At 49.7% G+C, this 18,392-nt stretch overlaps 23 non-coding genes across 23 annotated transcripts; 20 read left to right on the forward strand and 3 right to left on the reverse strand.

Annotated features, from left to right (window-relative positions):
• The first annotated feature begins 394 nt into the window (after positions 1-394).
• Trnav-cac lies at positions 395-467 on the forward strand. Its single transcript has one exon. It is a non-coding gene; the product is annotated as a tRNA-Val (tRNA).
• Positions 468-625: 158 nt separating this feature from the next.
• Positions 626-698, forward strand: Trnav-aac. The gene has a single exon. It is a non-coding gene; the product is annotated as a tRNA-Val (tRNA).
• Positions 699-892: 194 nt separating this feature from the next.
• On the reverse strand, positions 893-964 carry Trnap-agg. The gene has a single exon. It is a non-coding gene; the product is annotated as a tRNA-Pro (tRNA).
• A 402-nt stretch (positions 965-1,366) lies between these two features.
• Positions 1,367-1,439, forward strand: Trnav-cac. The gene has a single exon. It is a non-coding gene; the product is annotated as a tRNA-Val (tRNA).
• A 158-nt stretch (positions 1,440-1,597) lies between these two features.
• Positions 1,598-1,670, forward strand: Trnav-aac. The gene has a single exon. It is a non-coding gene; the product is annotated as a tRNA-Val (tRNA).
• Positions 1,671-1,864: 194 nt separating this feature from the next.
• Trnap-agg lies at positions 1,865-1,936 on the reverse strand. Its single transcript has one exon. It is a non-coding gene; the product is annotated as a tRNA-Pro (tRNA).
• A 402-nt stretch (positions 1,937-2,338) lies between these two features.
• Trnav-cac lies at positions 2,339-2,411 on the forward strand. The gene has a single exon. It is a non-coding gene; the product is annotated as a tRNA-Val (tRNA).
• A 158-nt stretch (positions 2,412-2,569) lies between these two features.
• On the forward strand, positions 2,570-2,642 carry Trnav-aac. The gene has a single exon. It is a non-coding gene; the product is annotated as a tRNA-Val (tRNA).
• Positions 2,643-3,310: 668 nt separating this feature from the next.
• On the forward strand, positions 3,311-3,383 carry Trnav-cac. The gene has a single exon. It is a non-coding gene; the product is annotated as a tRNA-Val (tRNA).
• Positions 3,384-3,541: 158 nt separating this feature from the next.
• Positions 3,542-3,614, forward strand: Trnav-aac. Its single transcript has one exon. It is a non-coding gene; the product is annotated as a tRNA-Val (tRNA).
• A 668-nt stretch (positions 3,615-4,282) lies between these two features.
• On the forward strand, positions 4,283-4,355 carry Trnav-cac. Its single transcript has one exon. It is a non-coding gene; the product is annotated as a tRNA-Val (tRNA).
• Positions 4,356-4,513: 158 nt separating this feature from the next.
• Positions 4,514-4,586, forward strand: Trnav-aac. Its single transcript has one exon. It is a non-coding gene; the product is annotated as a tRNA-Val (tRNA).
• Positions 4,587-5,254: 668 nt separating this feature from the next.
• Trnav-cac lies at positions 5,255-5,327 on the forward strand. Its single transcript has one exon. It is a non-coding gene; the product is annotated as a tRNA-Val (tRNA).
• Positions 5,328-5,485: 158 nt separating this feature from the next.
• Positions 5,486-5,558, forward strand: Trnav-aac. The gene has a single exon. It is a non-coding gene; the product is annotated as a tRNA-Val (tRNA).
• A 6,098-nt stretch (positions 5,559-11,656) lies between these two features.
• On the forward strand, positions 11,657-11,729 carry Trnav-cac. Its single transcript has one exon. It is a non-coding gene; the product is annotated as a tRNA-Val (tRNA).
• Positions 11,730-11,887: 158 nt separating this feature from the next.
• On the forward strand, positions 11,888-11,960 carry Trnav-aac. Its single transcript has one exon. It is a non-coding gene; the product is annotated as a tRNA-Val (tRNA).
• Positions 11,961-12,628: 668 nt separating this feature from the next.
• On the forward strand, positions 12,629-12,701 carry Trnav-cac. The gene has a single exon. It is a non-coding gene; the product is annotated as a tRNA-Val (tRNA).
• Positions 12,702-12,859: 158 nt separating this feature from the next.
• Trnav-aac lies at positions 12,860-12,932 on the forward strand. The gene has a single exon. It is a non-coding gene; the product is annotated as a tRNA-Val (tRNA).
• Positions 12,933-13,126: 194 nt separating this feature from the next.
• Positions 13,127-13,198, reverse strand: Trnap-agg. Its single transcript has one exon. It is a non-coding gene; the product is annotated as a tRNA-Pro (tRNA).
• A 402-nt stretch (positions 13,199-13,600) lies between these two features.
• Positions 13,601-13,673, forward strand: Trnav-cac. The gene has a single exon. It is a non-coding gene; the product is annotated as a tRNA-Val (tRNA).
• Positions 13,674-13,831: 158 nt separating this feature from the next.
• Trnav-aac lies at positions 13,832-13,904 on the forward strand. The gene has a single exon. It is a non-coding gene; the product is annotated as a tRNA-Val (tRNA).
• Positions 13,905-14,572: 668 nt separating this feature from the next.
• Trnav-cac lies at positions 14,573-14,645 on the forward strand. The gene has a single exon. It is a non-coding gene; the product is annotated as a tRNA-Val (tRNA).
• Positions 14,646-14,803: 158 nt separating this feature from the next.
• On the forward strand, positions 14,804-14,876 carry Trnav-aac. Its single transcript has one exon. It is a non-coding gene; the product is annotated as a tRNA-Val (tRNA).
• Positions 14,877-18,392: the final 3,516 nt, after the last annotated feature.

The raw sequence follows: 18,392 nt of genomic DNA on the forward strand, positions 1-18,392 counted from the left end.
CGGCGAATGCCAATTATTGCAGTCCCTAGATGTCGTCCAGGGTGCCCTGGAAGTCTCGTGTACGCTGGCGGGATGGGGGCGGCGCGAATTCCCGCGGTCGGCGGCCTTCCTGGGCTATTGGTACCTTCATGTAGAGCTGCCGCTGGGCTCGCACTGCCTGCTGCTGAGAAAGTGATTGCTTTTGCTGATATGACTTGAGATAACGACTGCGCGAAACGCCGCTATCACGTTAGGGGTGCTACGGCAGACACCCTCTCGAGCACCCCGAAGACTTCTTGAGCCCTCGGCTGTGATGGGTTCCAGGCTGACAAAAGAACTGTCGTGTGTGCATTCGCGGACTAGAGAAAGGCTGAGGCAAGTTCGAGTGAGCAAGGATGGACTCCTCGGGTCCGTCGTTTCCGTAGTGTAACGGTTATCACGTCTGCTTCACACGCAGAAGGTCCCCGGTTCGATCCCGGGCGGGAACAGTATTTTCTTGCCTATGTCGTATTGTCCTCCAATGAGCCACGTCGTGTGTGGATCTGGTGCATGTCCCTTCGTTTTGCAAGTACCACATTTATTGAATTTTTGAGTTACGATGGCAACATCACTACAAGTTGTCTCTGAAGTAAGGTGCACACAAGCAGTTTCCGTGGTGTAGCGGTTATCACGTCTGCCTAACACGCGGAAGGTCCCCGGTTCGACCCCGAGCGGAAACACTTTTTCATCACTTTAAGCAAGACTTACTAACATGCATCTGCTACCATCTGTACCCGAAACCTTCGTAATCGCCTTCACGCGTCGGACCAGAGTGTCAATTGCTCACATCGAATAAGAAATTCATTTGATATTGACGGCGAGCTTTTTGCGCTGACTCAGCCACTGACGTGCGATCAGTTTGCACAAAACGCTAGGGCTCGTCCGGGATTTGAACCCGGGACCTCCTGCACCCTAAGCAGGAATCATACCCCTAGACCAACGAGCCCTGTGACACGGCGAATGCCAATTATTGCAGTCCCTAGATGTCGTCCAGGGTGCCCTGGAAGTCTCGTGTACGCTGGCGGGATGGGGGCGGCGCGAATTCCCGCGGTCGGCGGCCTTCCTGGGCTATTGGTACCTTCATGTAGAGCTGCCGCTGGGCTCGCACTGCCTGCTGCTGAGAAAGTGATTGCTTTTGCTGATATGACTTGAGATAACGACTGCGCGAAACGCCGCTATCACGTTAGGGGTGCTACGGCAGACACCCTCTCGAGCACCCCGAAGACTTCTTGAGCCCTCGGCTGTGATGGGTTCCAGGCTGACAAAAGAACTGTCGTGTGTGCATTCGCGGACTAGAGAAAGGCTGAGGCAAGTTCGAGTGAGCAAGGATGGACTCCTCGGGTCCGTCGTTTCCGTAGTGTAACGGTTATCACGTCTGCTTCACACGCAGAAGGTCCCCGGTTCGATCCCGGGCGGGAACAGTATTTTCTTGCCTATGTCGTATTGTCCTCCAATGAGCCACGTCGTGTGTGGATCTGCTGCATGTCCCTTCGTTTTGCAAGTACCACATTTATTGAATTTTTGAGTTACGATGGCAACATCACTACAAGTTGTCTCTGAAGTAAGGCGCACACAAGCAGTTTCCGTGGTGTAGCGGTTATCACGTCTGCCTAACACGCGGAAGGTCCCCGGTTCGACCCCGAGCGGAAACACTTTTTCATCACTTTAAGCAAGACTTACTAACATGCATCTGCTACCATCTGTACCCGAAACCTTCGTAATCGCCTTCACGCGTCGGACCAGAGTGTCAATTGCTCACATCGAATAAGAAATTCATTTGATATTGACGGCGAGCTTTTTGCGCTGACTCAGCCACTGACGTGCGATCAGTTTGCACAAAACGCTAGGGCTCGTCCGGGATTTGAACCCGGGACCTCCTGCACCCTAAGCAGGAATCATACCCCTAGACCAACGAGCCCCGTGACACGGCGAATGCCAATTATTGCAGTCCCTAGATGTCGTCCAGGGTGCCCTGGAAGTCTCGTGTACGCTGGCGGGATGGGGGCGGCGCGAATTCCCGCGGTCGGCGGCCTTCCTGGGCTATTGGTACCTTCATGTAGAGCTGCCGCTGGGCTCGCACTGCCTGCTGCTGAGAAAGTGATTGCTTTTGCTGATATGACTTGAGATAACGACTGCGCGAAACGCCGCTATCACGTTAGGGGTGCTACGGCAGACACCCTCTCGAGCACCCCGAAGACTTCTTGAGCCCTCGGCTGTGATGGGTTCCAGGCTGACAAAAGAACTGTCGTGTGTGCATTCGCGGACTAGAGAAAGGCTGAGGCAAGTTCGAGTGAACAAGGATGGACTCCTCGTGTCCGTCGTTTCCGTAGTGTAGCGGTTATCACGTCTGCTTCACACGCAGAAGGTCCCCGGTTCGATCCCGGGCGGGAACAGTATTTTCTTGCCTATGTCGTATTGTCCTCCAATGAGCCACGTCGTGTGTGGATCTGCTGCATGTCCCTTCGTTTTGCAAGTACCACATTTATTGAATTTGTTAGTTACGATGGCAACATCACTACAAGTTGTCTGTGAAGTAAGATGCACACAACCAGTTTCCGTGGTGTAGCGGTTATCACGTCTGCCTAACACGCAAAAGGTCCCCTGTTCGATCCCGGGTGGAAACACTTTTTCACCACTTTCAGCAAGACTTACTAACATGCATCTGCTACCATCTGTACCCGAAACCTTCGTAATCGCCTTCACGCGTCGGACCAGAGTGTCAATTGCTCCCATCGAATAAGAAATTCATTTGATATTGACGGCGAGCTTTTTGCGCTGACTCAGCCACTGACGTGCGATCAGTTTGCACAAAACGCTAGGGCTCGTCCGGGATTTGAACCCGGGACCTGCTGCACCCTTAGCATGAATCATACACCTAGACCAACGAGCCCTGTGACACGGCGAATGCCATATATTGCAGTCCCTCGACGTCGTCCAGGGTGCCCTGGAGGTCTCGTGTACGCTGGCGGGATGGGGGCGCCGCGAATTCCCGCGGTCGGCGGCCTTCCTGGGCTATTGGTACGTTCATGTAGAGCTGCCGCTGGGCTCGCACTGCCTGCTGCTGAGAAAGTGATTGCTTTTGCTGATATGACTTGAGATAACGACTGCTCGAAACGCCGCTATCACGTTAGGGGTGCTACGGTAGACACCCTCTCGAGCACCCCGAAGACTTCTTGAGCCCTCGGCTGTGATGGGTTCCAGGCTGACAAAAGAACTGTCGTGTGTGCATTCGCGGACTAGAGAAAGGCTGAGGCAAGTTCGAGTGAACAAGGATGGACTCCTCGTGTCCGTCGTTTCCGTAGTGTAGCGGTTATCACGTCTGCTTCACACGCAGAAGGTCCCCGGTTCGATCCCGGGCGGGAACAGTATTTTCCTGCCTATGTCGTATTGTCCTCCAATGAGCCACGTCGTGTGTGGATCTGCTGCATGTCCCTTCGTTTTGCAAGTACCACATTTATTGAATTTGTTAGTTACGATGGCAACATCACTACAAGTTGTCTGTGAAGTAAGATGCACACAACCAGTTTCCGTGGTGTAGCGGTTATCACGTCTGCCTAACACGCAAAAGGTCCCCTGTTCGATCCCGGGTGGAAACACTTTTTCACCACTTTCAGCAAGACTTACTAACATGCATCTGCTACCATCTGTACCCGAAACCTTCGTAATCGCCTTCACGCGTCGGACCAGAGTGTCAATTGCTCCCATCGAATAAGAAATTCATTTGATATTGACGGCGAGCTTTTTGCGCTGACTCAGCCACTGACGTGCGATCAGTTTGCACAAAACGCTAGGGCTCGTCCGGGATTTGAACCCGGGACCTGCTGCACCCTTAGCATGAATCATACACCTAGACCAACGAGCCCTGTGACACGGCGAATGCCATATATTGCAGTCCCTCGACGTCGTCCAGGGTGCCCTGGAGGTCTCGTGTACGCTGGCGGGATGGGGGCGCCGCGAATTCCCGCGGTCGGCGGCCTTCCTGGGCTATTGGTACGTTCATGTAGAGCTGCCGCTGGGCTCGCACTGCCTGCTGCTGAGAAAGTGATTGCTTTTGCTGATATGACTTGAGATAACGACTGCGCGAAACGCCGCTATCACGTTAGGGGTGCTACGGCAGACACCCTCTCGAGCACCCCGAAGACTTCTTGAGCCCTCGGCTGTGATGGGTTCCAGGCTGACAAAAGAACTGTCGTGTGTGCATTCGCGGACTAGAGAAAGGCTGAGGCAAGTTCGAGTGAACAAGGATGGACTCCTCGTGTCCGTCGTTTCCGTAGTGTAGCGGTTATCACGTCTGCTTCACACGCAGAAGGTCCCCGGTTCGATCCCGGGCGGGAACAGTATTTTCTTGCCTATGTCGTATTGTCCTCCAATGAGCCACGTCGTGTGTGGATCTGCTGCATGTCCCTTCGTTTTGCAAGTACCACATTTATTGAATTTTTGAGTTACGATGGCAACATCAGTACAAGTTGTCTGTGAAGTAAGGTGCACACAAGCAGTTTCCGTGGTGTAGCGGTTATCACGTCTGCCTAACACGCAGAAGGTCCCCGGTTCGATCCCGGGCGGAAACACTTTTTCATCACTTTAAGCAAGACTTACTAACATGCATCTGCTACCATCTGTACCCGAAACCTTCGTAATCGCCTTCACGCGTCGGACCAGAGTGTCAATTGCTCACATCGAATAAGAAATTCATTTGATATTGACGGCGAGCTTTTTGCGCTGACTCAGCCACTGACGTGCGATCAGTTTGCACAAAACGCTAGGGCTCGTCCGGGATTTGAACCCGGGACCTGCTGCACCCTTAGCATGAATCATACACCTAGACCAACGAGCCCTGTGACACGGCGAATGCCAAATATTGCAGTCCCTCGACGTCGTCCAGGGTGCCCTGGAGGTCTCGTGTACGCTGGCGGGATGGGGGCGCCGCGAATTCCCGCGGTCGGCGGCCTTCCTGGGCTATTGGTACCTTCATGTAGAGCTGCCGCTGGGCTCGCACTGCCTGCTGCTGAGAAAGTGATTGCTTTTGCTGATATGACTTGCAATAACGACTGCGCGAAACGCCTCTATCTCGTTAGGGGTGCTACGGCAGACACCCTCTCGAGCACCCCGAAGACTTCTTGAGCCCTCGGCTGTGATGGGTTCCATGCTGACAAAAGAACTGTCGTGTGTGCATTCGCGGACTAGAGAAAGGCTGAGGCAAGTTCGAGTGAACAAAGATGGACTCCTCGGGTCCGTCGTTTCCGTAGTGTAGCGGTTATCACGTCTGCTTCACACGCAGAAGGTCCCCGGTTCGATCCCGGGCGGGAACAGTATTTTCTTGCCTATGTCGTATTGTCCTCCAATGAGCCACGTCGTGTGTGGATCTGCTGCATGTCCCTTCGTTTTGCAAGTACCACATTTATTGAATTTTTGAGTTACGATGGCAACATCAGTACAAGTTGTCTGTGAAGTAAGGTGCACACAAGCAGTTTCCGTGGTGTAGCGGTTATCACGTCTGCCTAACACGCAGAAGGTCCCCGGTTCGATCCCGGGCGGAAACACTTTTTCATCACTTTAAGCAAGACTTACTAACATGCATCTGCTACCATCTGTACCCGAAACCTTCGTAATCGCCTTCACGCGTCGGACCAGAGTGTCAATTGCTCACATCGAATAAGAAATTCATTTGATATTGACGGCGAGCTTTTTGCGCTGACTCAGTCACTGACGTGCGATCAGTTTGCACAAAACGCTAGGGCTCGTCCGGGATTTGAACCCGGGACCTCCTGCACCCTAAGCAGGAATCATACCCCTTTTTTTTTTTTTTTTTTTTTTTTTTTTTTTTTTTTTTTTTAAATTTCCGACCCAGCCGGGAATCGAACCCGGGCCCTTTTTTTTTTATTTTTTTTATTTTTTTGAACTCATAATCTCTTTTTTTTTTTTTAATAAAAATAAAAACGCGGTTCCTCCGCTTTATGGTCCAACAACGCGACCACTTTTTTTTTTTTTTTTTTTTTTTTTTTTTTTTTTTTTTCTTTTTTTTTTTCTTTTGGGAACAGGAAGTCAGGGTAAACAAACAATCTTTATTCGTACAATTGTGCTGTCCTAGGGATAAGTAAAGTATCGAGACAGCAAAAACAATTTGAAAACCATAAAATCAACGCAAAGGCCGCCCTCTTTTTTTTAAATTTTTTTTGTGTTTTTTCGTAACAGGAATAAAGTAAATGACAATCCTAGTCACGGGCGGGAGTGAAAATGAAGTTATCATCTGCATCACAATCCCTGCAGCACGCGGTGTCGCATCATAAACCTGGCAGAAAGCCATATAATCTTGACCATTTCTGCCAGTGTCTCTAGTCGTTCTGCTGCAGGAGTCTCCCCAGTTCTGGGACACCCCAGCTGTCGGGCGGATTGTGAAAAACACTTCCTAAAAAATTGGAAAAGTAAGTCCTGTATTTCGTATGACTCCGTATGAGCTCGTGTTGTTCTTTTAAATACAACCAATAATCCATCACGGACTTAATATCGTACGAATACAAATATTTCACCGCATGTCCAGCGATCCAATTGACCGCATACGTCTTTTGATTCGGAAAAAAGGTCTTGTCCGGTAGAAAAAGTACATCCGATGTGATTTCTGTGTAGTTAGTGCGCCGAAGGAAGGCCAATATTCGACGCGTCAGCATCCAGACGTCCCTCGCTGCGCCACACACTAAACCATGTTCTTCCGTGGCTAACAGTCCACATTTGGTGCAAAGAGGAGAATCGACCATATGAATTGTATGTAATCGACTCCTGGTCACAAGTTTACGGTTTATAAGAATATACCACATCGATCTCGCTGCTGTTGACAGTAATGGAGTATGCACTGCACACCAAATGTGGTTCCACGTTCTCGACGGGTATTTGAATTCCATTATGTTGCGGCCATGGTGATCCATCAAGCATCTATAGATCTCCCGAGTCGTGGGTATTCTCGTTGAAGGTACTTTCAGACGAACATAACTGTAATCAACAAGAAATGAGGCAATGTGTGCAAGAGAAGGCGAAATATTGCCCACCGCAATAGGGGGTTCGTACGAAGGCGGAACAAGTGCTTCTATCAGAGCTGACGTTATGGTATGCTTTCTTTGTTGCCAATTTCGTATCATCGCTCGCATGTAAAGCGCCAGAGCTTTGTTTCGCACGTTTGTGAGGTTGAGGCCACCGTTCCGGAACTGTAACGTTAACGTATCATATTTGATCTTAAATAACATCCCAGTACTAACATAGTAACCAAAGGCAGCCATGAGGCGGTCGGCGATACCCTTCGGTATTGGTAGGATCTGCGCTAAATGGGGCATTCGTGACGCTATGTGAACGTTGGTGTATGCCACACGTTGGATCATGTCAAAGGCTCTCAGTGAGTTGTTGCGTATCGTCAGACGAACATTCTGCAGAAGCCGCCGAGAACTCGCCGCCGCTGACCGCCGTAGTGAACAGGTAAATGTAATCCCCAGACATCTCAGCGATTCCACCGTCTGGAACGGTCCCGGTACGTCTACCAGACCCCGTCCAATGTGCATAATTTTGGATTTCGTCATGTTAACGACACTGCCTGCCGCCGTCCCGTAAGAGTCTAGATGTTCAACAGCCTGACGAACTTCATGTCCTGATCTGACAAGAAGGATCAGGTCGTCCGCATATGCGCGACAAATGAAAGAGTTCTCATTAAGCGCTATCCCAGTAAGTGAGCGCCTCATAACACACATCAGCGGCTCAAGCGCTATCGCAAACAGCATCATGGAGAGTGGGCACCCTTGTCGGACTGAGCTGTTAATAGGAATCGAGCCCGCTTCCCGACCGTTTACAATCACCTTCGATGTAGCCCCTCGTATTAGCCTCATAACGATGGAGATGAAAACCGGAGGAATCGCCATTCGACTCATGACTGACACCAAGAAGTCATGGTTTATCCTGTCGAACGCACGATCGAAGTCCACAGATATCATCGCTGCTCGCATTTTACACGTTTCCGCAAGAGCGATAACGTCACGGTATTCACTTAACGCCGAGGAGATGTTGCTTCGCACCCCTAGGCAAGCCTGATCAGGGGATATTGTCCTGGATATCGCCAGCTTAAGACGAGACGCTAGTAGTCGTGCAAAGATTTTATAGTCGGTGTTTAGCATAGTGAGAGGCCGATATTGATTAACACTACGACTCCCCGCCATCTTCGGGATAGGAAGAAGAAAGCCCGTCATAAAATCCGACGGTAGGCGCATGTCCGGACGCATCGCCTCATTGTACATCGACACCAACTGTGGCATCATCATGTCCACGAATTCTCGATAAAACTCTAGCGTAATCCCATCTGGTCCTGGTGATTTATGGGCCGCTCCTTTTGTGAGTGCCACCTTTATATCGTCTTCTGTGAGTGGCTCCATAAGCGCTGCCTTATCCGTCTCTGTCAGTGTCGTTTGCAGATGTTGCAGTATCTCTTCCCCCACCAGACGGTCCGTCGGTGTACCGGCATAGAGGTGACGGAAATGCTCTAAAAATTCATTTGCAATGTCTTGTTGTGTTGTCAGTTGACGGCCATCTAAACCGTGGAGCACTGTTACCAATGCCCGGCGGTAACGTTTATGTTCCCGCGACACATGGTGCATCGAGGTACGTTCCCCAGTGATGGTGTCGAGACATCTTGCCCGTATTGGGATGCCACCCAGTCGTCGTCGCGTGATCGATAGGATTTGTGCCTTGACACGGTGAACTTCCGCATGATGTTCTGCAGACGGCACCTGGAAGGACAGCTCACGAAGCATGGTGTAATAATAATCAAGAGTGTCTCGTTGCCATCTCGTCTTATCCCGACCATACTGTATGAGAGCTCTTCTTAATGCCGGCTTAGTACACTCGAGCCACCATTGAAGCACGGAGGTATATGTTGGTAGACGGCGTTGACATGTGACCCATACCTCCTCGACTCTCCGACGACATTCGGGGTCCGCCAAAAGTGACGAATTGAGCTTCCATGTCCCGCGGCTTCTCCACACACTTTGCCTAGAGAGTGACATGGTACAAATGTAAGCCAGATGATCAGTAAATGCCGCAGGCCATCGTTCCGCGTCGACCACCTTATCCTGTAGGCCAACCGAAACATATATTCGATCGAGTCTGCTCGCCGAGTGACTGGTATAAAAAGTATATCCCTCACGGTTCCTATGAATCATGTCCCAGGTGTCGCTTAACTCCAGATCCCGGCATAGCACATGCAATTCACGACAGGTATTGTAATGTGGAGTCTGGTCTTTTTGCGCTAAAACACAATTGAAGTCACCACCTATAATGAAATGATCGAATCTGCCGGTAAATAAGGGCACAATCTCTTCCGAATAATATCTAGCACGCGCCCGTCTGTTGTCTGTGCCGGAAGGGGCATAAACATTGAGAATGCGAATTCCATTAACAGTTATCGCCAGTCCTCGTGCCGAAGGTAGATAAGCCAGGTCTCGGACCGGAATCCCGTCCCGGACCAATATCGCCGTTCCACTGTCGTTGTTCGAGTGCGGCGAGGTGTAGGAGATGTATCCATGGACTTCCTGGAACTCAGGAATGTAAATTTCCTGCACCATAAGTATATCAACATCCGACGCGTATATCATGTCCCTAAACAACTGCTGTTTCACGGGCGATCTAATGGTATTTACATTCACTGTCCCTATTCTGTATGCCTGGGGTCGAGTAGCTGTCATCTCCACATGATGTTAAAATGACAAAGTTTCACCGTATCGATAGTCCCTTTGCACATCCGCAGAGGGTCGCCCGACGGACGTGTCCCTGCGGCATTAGGTTTCTTGAGATGCGGACGGATGCGAGTCCCCACCAGTAGAATGGTCCGCATCGGTGATTTCGTCGTCCTGTTCATACCAGCTGATACTATTGGGGTGCTCCAAATTTTCCTGTGCGGCATTGATGTGTGACATCTGTTGTTCTTTCGCAGCATTAGACTCCACCGCAGAAGGGGTAGCAGGCCCCTGAGCGGATGCATCTTCCGAGCGACATGACATCTTTTCACTGTCCGAATTCATATGGTCTGCGACATCCGAAGCTTGTGGTTCCAAGTCAGACAGTTCCATAGTGTTAGACTCATCTGGGCTTCCAAGAAGAGAAGGGAGCGTCTCCGCAGAGTTTAGTCGGCGCTTCTTGCGGCGCTTTGGCGAGCGTTGTTTGGGGGCCCTAACCTCGGCCTCTGGTGTTGGCGAATCTTGCATCACCTGCGCTCTCGCCGCCGCTACAACGCCCTGGGGCCGTTCCACTTCAGCTTCCATGCCTGTTGTGATGCTCTCATCCTCTTTCTGCACCACCTGTAATGTCTGGCACTGAGGGTTGGTGGGAGCTGTTCCTTCTTCAGTGGGGTCCGAAGGCGCCTCAATCAACTGCGGCGTCGGTTCGATAGTGCGCTCCGACCTCTGCGTCACCTCCCCGCGAAGCGCCGCCACGTAAGTCATCGGCAGTGACGTTGGTGTAGTCGTATTCTGGAGGTCTCCGCTGGGGAGTTGCACGAGTCTCCTCTGCATACACGCAGATCGAAGATGTCCTTCACCACCACACCCGGAGCATGTCCGGGGCTGTCCATCATAGATGACAATAGCTCGACAGCCGCCGATGTTGATGTACGATGGCACATGTTTCGTAAGTGCAATTCGCACCTGTCGGACACCATTGAGCACTGGATACGTGCTAAAACTTGCCCAACGTTCGGCCGTATGACTAATAACTCTGCCATATGGCTGGAGTGATTCAGTGACCAAGGATTCTGGTAACTCGAAAGGCAGCTCAAAGACTCGAATCGTACGCACACCCAGGCCCGAATGAGCGACTAACACGTCGCCAATATGACCATCGGAGTGTCGGAACTGGAATCCTCGTTTGGCAGCTTCAATGATCTTATCGCATGCTGCGTTGTCAATCATCTTTACGTAAAGAGTGCTGCTCACGATCGATAAATGAATTCCAATAACCTCAGTGTAATTAAGTTGCACTTCGTCCCTCAAGAAACGTTCGATTTCGAATGCCTTCGGTCGTGCATACTCGTTACAGAACGTGAACTGTATCGTGGTTTTTCGGAAATTGTGTGCCATTGCGTTCGATTCAAACAGTAACACACGCGAGTGACGACGGTGTAAACACCGCTTCTTCCGCGAACGTTCGCAGCCGGGACGTAAACAAGTCCGAGCTGCTCCGCGGCTAAAGGCGGACTTTAGACCAACGAGCCCTGTGACACGGCGAATGCCATATATTGCAGTCCCTAGATGTCGTCCAGGGTGCCCTGGAAGTCTCGTGTACGCTGGCGGGATGGGGGCGGCGCGAATTCCCGCGGTCGGCGGCCTTCCTGGGCTATTGGTACCTTCATGTAGAGCTGCCGCTGGGCTCGCACTGCCTGCTGCTGAGAAAGTGATTGCTTTTGCTGATATGACTTGCAATAACGACTGCGCGAAACGCCGCTATCTCGTTAGGGGTGCTACGGCAGACACCCTCTCGAGCACCCCGAAGACTTCTTGAGCCCTCGGCTGTGATGGGTTCCAGGCTGACAAAAGAACTGTCGTGTGTGCATTCGCGGACTAGAGAAAGGCTGAGGCAAGTTCGAGTGAACAAAGATGGACTCCTCGGGTCCGTCGTTTCCGTAGTGTAGCGGTTATCACGTCTGCTTCACACGCAGAAGGTCCCCGGTTCGATCCCGGGCGGGAACAGTATTTTCTTGCCTATGTCGTATTGTCCTCCAATGAGCCACGTCGTGTGTGGATCTGCTGCATGTCCCTTCGTTTTGCAAGTACCACATTTATTGAATTTTTGAGTTACGATGGCAACATCACTACAAGTTGTCTCTGAAGTAAGGTGCACACAAGCAGTTTCCGTGGTGTAGCGGTTATCACGTCTGCCTAACACGCGGAAGGTCCCCGGTTCGATCCCGGGCGGAAACACTTTTTCATCACTTTAAGCAAGACTTACTAACATGCATCTGCTACCATCTGTACCCGAAACCTTCGTAATCGCCTTCACGCGTCGGACCAGAGTGTCAATTGCTCACATCGAATAAGAAATTCATTTGATATTGACGGCGAGCTTTTTGCGCTGACTCAGCCACTGACGTGCGATCAGTTTGCACAAAACGCTAGGGCTCGTCCGGGATTTGAACCCGGGACCTGCTGCACCCTTAGCATGAATCATACACCTAGACCAACGAGCCCTGTGACACGGCGAATGCCATATATTGCAGTCCCTAGACGTCGTCCAGGGTGCCCTGGAGGTCTCGTGTACGCTGGCGGGATGGGGGCGCCGCGAATTCCCGCGGTCGGCGGCCTTCCTGGGCTATTGGTACCTGCATGTAGAGCTGCCGCTGGGCTCGCACTGCCTGCTGCTGAGAAAGTGATTGCTTTTGCTGATATGACTTGCAATAACGACTGCGCGAAACGCCGCTATCTCGTTAGGGGTGCTACGGCAGACACCCTCTCGAGCACCCCGAAGACTTCTTGAGCCCTCGGCTGTGATGGGTTCCAGGCTGACAAAAGAACTGTCGTGTGTGCATTCGCGGACTAGAGAAAGGCTGAGGCAAGTTCGAGTGAACAAAGATGGACTCCTCGGGTCCGTCGTTTCCGTAGTGTAGCGGTTATCACGTCTGCTTCACACGCAGAAGGTCCCCGGTTCGATCCCGGGCGGGAACAGTATTTTCTTGCCTATGTCGTATTGTCCTCCAATGAGCCACGTCGTGTGTGGATCTGCTGCATGTCCCTTCGTTTTGCAAGTACCACATTTATTGAATTTTTGAGTTACGATGGCAACATCAGTACAAGTTGTCTGTGAAGTAAGGTGCACACAAGCAGTTTCCGTGGTGTAGCGGTTATCACGTCTGCCTAACACGCAGAAGGTCCCCGGTTCGATCCCGGGCGGAAACACTTTTTCATCACTTTAAGCAAGACTTACTAACATGCATCTGCTACCATCTGTACCCGAAACCTTCGTAATCGCCTTCACGCGTCGGACCAGAGTGTCAATTGCTCACATCGAATAAGAAATTCATTTGATATTGACGGCGAGCTTTTTGCGCTGACTCAGTCACTGACGTGCGATCAGTTTGCACAAAACGCTAGGGCTCGTCCGGGATTTGAACCCGGGACCTCCTGCACCCTAAGCAGGAATCATACCCCTAGACCAACGAGCCCTGTGACACGGCGAATGCCATATATTGCAGTCCCTAGATGTCGTCCAGGGTGCCCTGGAAGTCTCGTGTACGCTGGCGGGATGGGGGCGGCGCGAATTCCCGCGGTCGGCGGCCTTCCTGGGCTATTGGTACCTTCATGTAGAGCTGCCGCTGGGCTCGCACTGCCTGCTGCTGAGAAAGTGATTGCTTTTGCTGATATGACTTGCAATAACGACTGCGCGAAACGCCGCTATCTCGTTAGGGGTGCTACGGCAGACACCCTCTCGAGCACCCCGAAGACTTCTTGAGCCCTCGGCTGTGATGGGTTCCAGGCTGACAAAAGAACTGTCGTGTGTGCATTCGCGGACTAGAGAAAGGCTGAGGCAAGTTCGAGTGAACAAAGATGGACTCCTCGGGTCCGTCGTTTCCGTAGTGTAGCGGTTATCACGTCTGCTTCACACGCAGAAGGTCCCCGGTTCGATCCCGGGCGGGAACAGTATTTTCTTGCCTATGTCGTATTGTCCTCCAATGAGCCACGTCGTGTGTGGATCTGCTGCATGTCCCTTCGTTTTGCAAGTACCACATTTATTGAATTTTTGAGTTACGATGGCAACATCACTACAAGTTGTCTCTGAAGTAAGGTGCACACAAGCAGTTTCCGTGGTGTAGCGGTTATCACGTCTGCCTAACACGCGGAAGGTCCCCGGTTCGATCCCGGGCGGAAACACTTTTTCATCACTTTAAGCAAGACTTACTAACATGCATCTGCTACCATCTGTACCCGAAACCTTCGTAATCGCCTTCACGCGTCGGACCAGAGTGTCAATTGCTCACATCGAATAAGAAATTCATTTGATATTGACGGCGAGCTTTTTGCGCTGACTCAGCCACTGACGTGCGATCAGTTTGCACAAAACGCTAGGGCTCGTCCGGGATTTGAACCCGGGACCTGCTGCACCCTTAGCATGAATCATACACCTAGACCAACGAGCCCTGTGACACGGCGAATGCCATATATTGCAGTCCCTAGACGTCGTCCAGGGTGCCCTGGAGGTCTCGTGTACGCTGGCGGGATGGGGGCGCCGCGAATTCCCGCGGTCGGCGGCCTTCCTGGGCTATTGGTACCTGCATGTAGAGCTGCCGCTGGGCTCGCACTGCCTGCTGCTGAGAAAGTGATTGCTTTTGCTGATATGACTTGCAATAACGACTGCGCGAAACGCCGCTATCTCGTTAGGGGTGCTACGGCAGACACCCTCTCGAGCACCCCGAAGACTTCTTGAGCCCTCGGCTGTGATGGGTTCCAGGCTGACAAAAGAACTGTCGTGTGTGCATTCGCGGACTAGAGAAAGGCTGAGGCAAGTTCGAGTGAACAAAGATGGACTCCTCGGGTCCGTCGTTTCCGTAGTGTAGCGGTTATCACGTCTGCTTCACACGCAGAAGGTCCCCGGTTCGATCCCGGGCGGGAACAGTATTTTCTTGCCTATGTCGTATTGTCCTCCAATGAGCCACGTCGTGTGTGGATCTGCTGCATGTCCCTTCGTTTTGCAAGTACCACATTTATTGAATTTTTGAGTTACGATGGCAACATCAGTACAAGTTGTCTGTGAAGTAAGGTGCACACAAGCAGTTTCCGTGGTGTAGCGGTTATCACGTCTGCCTAACACGCAAAAGGTCCCCGGTTCGATCCCGGGCGGAAACACTTTTTCATCACTTTAAGCAAGACTTACTAACATGCATCTGCTACCATCTGTACCCGAAACCTTCGTAATCGCCTTCACGCGTCGGACCAGAGTGTCAATTGCTCACATCGAATAAGAAATTCATTTGATATTGACGGCGAGCTTTTTGCGCTGACTCAGCCACTGACGTGCGATCAGTTTGCACAAAACGCTAGGGCTCGTCCGGGATTTGAACCCGGGATCTCCTGCACCCTAAGCAGGAATCATAGCCCTTTTTTTTTTTTTTTTTTTTTTTTTCAAGGGCTCTACCATCTTTTTTTTTTTTCTTTTTTTTTTTTCATTTTTGCGCCTTTAACCGCACGGCCACTTTTTTTTTTTTTTTTTTTTTTTTTTTTTCCTGGACCTCTTCCACTTCAGGCGTTGGCCCCTATCATCCATATCCCCCCAAACTCCTATCTAACCTAAAAATAAAAAAAAAAAAAAAAAAAAAAAAAAAAAAAAAAAAAAAAAAATTCTGTTGCCACCGCCACTTTTACCCTAACTTAACCTACTTTTTTATTTATTTTTTCATTATTTTTTTTAAATAATATGTAAAGGAACTGAATACATCTTCTTGCCGTGACAATCTGTCCAATACCCGTGAAACAGAAGAACACGAAATCAATCAAGCACTTCTGATGTGTTTTATGTTACGGCTTCTGGCAAAATTAGTTTTCCTGAGGCACTTTCACCTGCTGTACTATAAAAATAAATAAATAAATGCCAACTTAATTATAATGAAGCACAAGTAGTATCACCTCGCTGTAGTGTTGTGCACCAACCCAAAAAAAAAAAAAAAAAAAAAAAAAAAAAAAAAGAAAATTACCGCTTCATTATGGCAAAGTGTGAAGTAAGAAATTTTGAAACAAAGCTTTGTATTTCCGACTCGTTTTAAGGTTGTGGTGCTCTTCCATTATATACTGTATGTACTCGTCTATACTCGCATGTGTATTCGTAACTGCAAAATATGCAAACTGGCCGATAATCCAAACATAGCTATTGTGCTTTGTTGCAGGAAAGAAATGCCAGTCTGGTTGAAGTACATCTTTAAGTGTTATAGCAGAGTCTGTGGTTCTAGTAATTATTGCGAGTTTTTTTCTAGTCCAGTTCCATATGTGGTATTGGTCGCGGCAGATGAGAATGTGTGCCAAGGTATCTACAGTATGGCAATGATCGCAGTACGGACTCTGCTTCATTTTGATATTGTGCAACTTTTCACCTGTGGGGACCTTCTCGTTCACAATGTCGTACCACGTGGACACTACTTTGGAGTGGAGGATAGGATTGTTAATGTTTTTCCAGACGTTACTCCAGTTGACCGCTGGATATTTCGCCTCAATTGGGTTTTGCCTATGGTGTCTCGTGAGGTGGTAATAGGTCCTTCTGGTGTTAAGCAGCTGTGAAGTGTCTTGAATATAGCTCATTTCCAGGTAATAAGTCCGGACGTGATCGAGTTGAGCGCTGATGCGACCAACATCGACTGGGGCCTTTTTGCTCGTTGGGGCTAACCTGTTGAATAACGTTTTCGTAATTGTCGGATGGGGTGACTGCAGTATTTTGCGGATTCGGTCCATATATACGGCAGTGCATTGGTTCTTGATGTCTTTGACGCCCAAACCACCAGCGGCGCGGGTTAACACTATGGTTGGCATAGCGACTTTAAAGATGTTTCCGCTCCATATGAACCAATACGCTGCAGCTAAAAGCTTTTGCGCTGTATCCTTGGGTACTGGTAACACTGCTGCGATGTGATATATTTTGCTTAGCACATAGCTGTTGATCAATAGAGCTCTCTGTATCCGATTGAGCGTTCTAGTTTTGTGTTCACGGAGAGTAGCCCTGAATATATGCAGTTTATGGTCCCAGTTGGCTACTGTCATCTCTCTTGGGTTGGCCATTAGAATCATACCTAAGTGGTTCGTCTGCTCTGTTCTTTGTAGCCATGTTCTTGGAATGGTCTCCATATGGGGTCCGACAGGTAAAATTTTCGATTTTTGTTCATTGAGTTTGGCTCCGGAAGAAGTGGCGTAAGCGTGGATTATTTGTTGAACGACTTCCATTTCTGAGTGCGTGTTAACTACTACACTGACGTCATCAGCATAAGCGTGACACACGGTTTTTGTACCCAACACCTGTAGACCTTGTAACCTGTGATGCAGGTTTAACAGTAACGGTTCTACGGCGATTGCGTATAGTGCCATAGAAAGGGGGCAGCCTTGTCTCACTGATTGCTTGATCGGGACTGGTGAACTTAGCTGACCATTAATTTTGATTCGAGAGGAAGTCCCGACTATACATTTGCGTATGATCTGAATAAAATGAGCACTGAATCCCATCCGTTGCATTACAGTTAGTAGAAAGTGGTGGTTGATGCGGTCAAAAGCCTTATCGAAGTCTAAAAACATGAGACCAACATTGCATTTGCATAGCCACGACAAATATATTATGTCTCTATATTCACATAATGCATTCGACATTGATCTCCCTGGGACGGCACTCATTTGATAAGGGCCAAGTACTTTCGGCAGTACCGTCTTCAGTCTACAGTTTATGAGTCGGGTGAAGATTTTATAGTCGGAATTGAGGAGTGTTAGTGGTCGAAAATCCTTCAGCGTAGCGCTACGTGGTTTTTTGGGGATCAGTACAATCATTCCTTCGGTAAACTGAGATGGCATCTGCACGTCTCCCAATAATTCATTGCATATTTTGGTGAATTCCGGTCCTATGATGTGCCAAAAACAAGCATAAAATTCTATGGGTAGGCCATCTAAACCAGCAGATTTCTTTGTAGGCGAGTCTTTGATTATAGCACATACTTCTTCCTCAGTTATGTGGGCTACAAGGTCGGCGTTGTCAGTCGGATGGACCGTGGATTGAATGTTGGATAAAAGCGGCTCACTTGCCGTCGCGTCAGTCGCCGATGCGGAGTAAAAATCTGTATAATGTTGCACCACGTAGTTTTTAACTGTGACTTGTTGATCGTATTCGTTCCCCTGTTCATCACTGAGAGTGTGGATTAACTTTTGTTTACCTCTCTTGGCTTCCCGTATCACGTGATATACGGACGTATTCTCCTGCGTCAGTTCAATCGGAGGACGCGATCGAACTTTTTTCCCCTCTAGTGATTGTCGTACCAACGCCGTTATTCTTGCTTTGGTGCGTTTTATTCTAGAACTGTTTGCTACTAATCCCATGGGGTCATCATACAGTTCGCGGAGGCAAAGAAAGTGATACTCCAAGGTGCGTTTTCGCCAGTACGCTTTCATGCGACCATATCGTGCGATGCATTTTTTTATCTGCGGTTTCGCAGACTGTAGCCACCACATGATGCGTGTAGGATATCTGGATTGCATCCGAAGACAACGCTGCCATGTAGCATGGACCTCCTGTTTCAGTACTGCGTCCTCCAAAAGTGACACGTTGAGCTGCCATACGCCCCTTCCCAGGAATGTTTTTTGTTTAGTATGCTTCGCGGTTATATGAAATGCGCAGTGGTC

Source organism: Schistocerca americana, unplaced genomic scaffold, assembly GCF_021461395.2.
Source record: "Schistocerca americana isolate TAMUIC-IGC-003095 unplaced genomic scaffold, iqSchAmer2.1 HiC_scaffold_139, whole genome shotgun sequence".
In the NCBI taxonomy this organism is placed as follows: domain Eukaryota; kingdom Metazoa; phylum Arthropoda; class Insecta; order Orthoptera; family Acrididae; genus Schistocerca; species Schistocerca americana.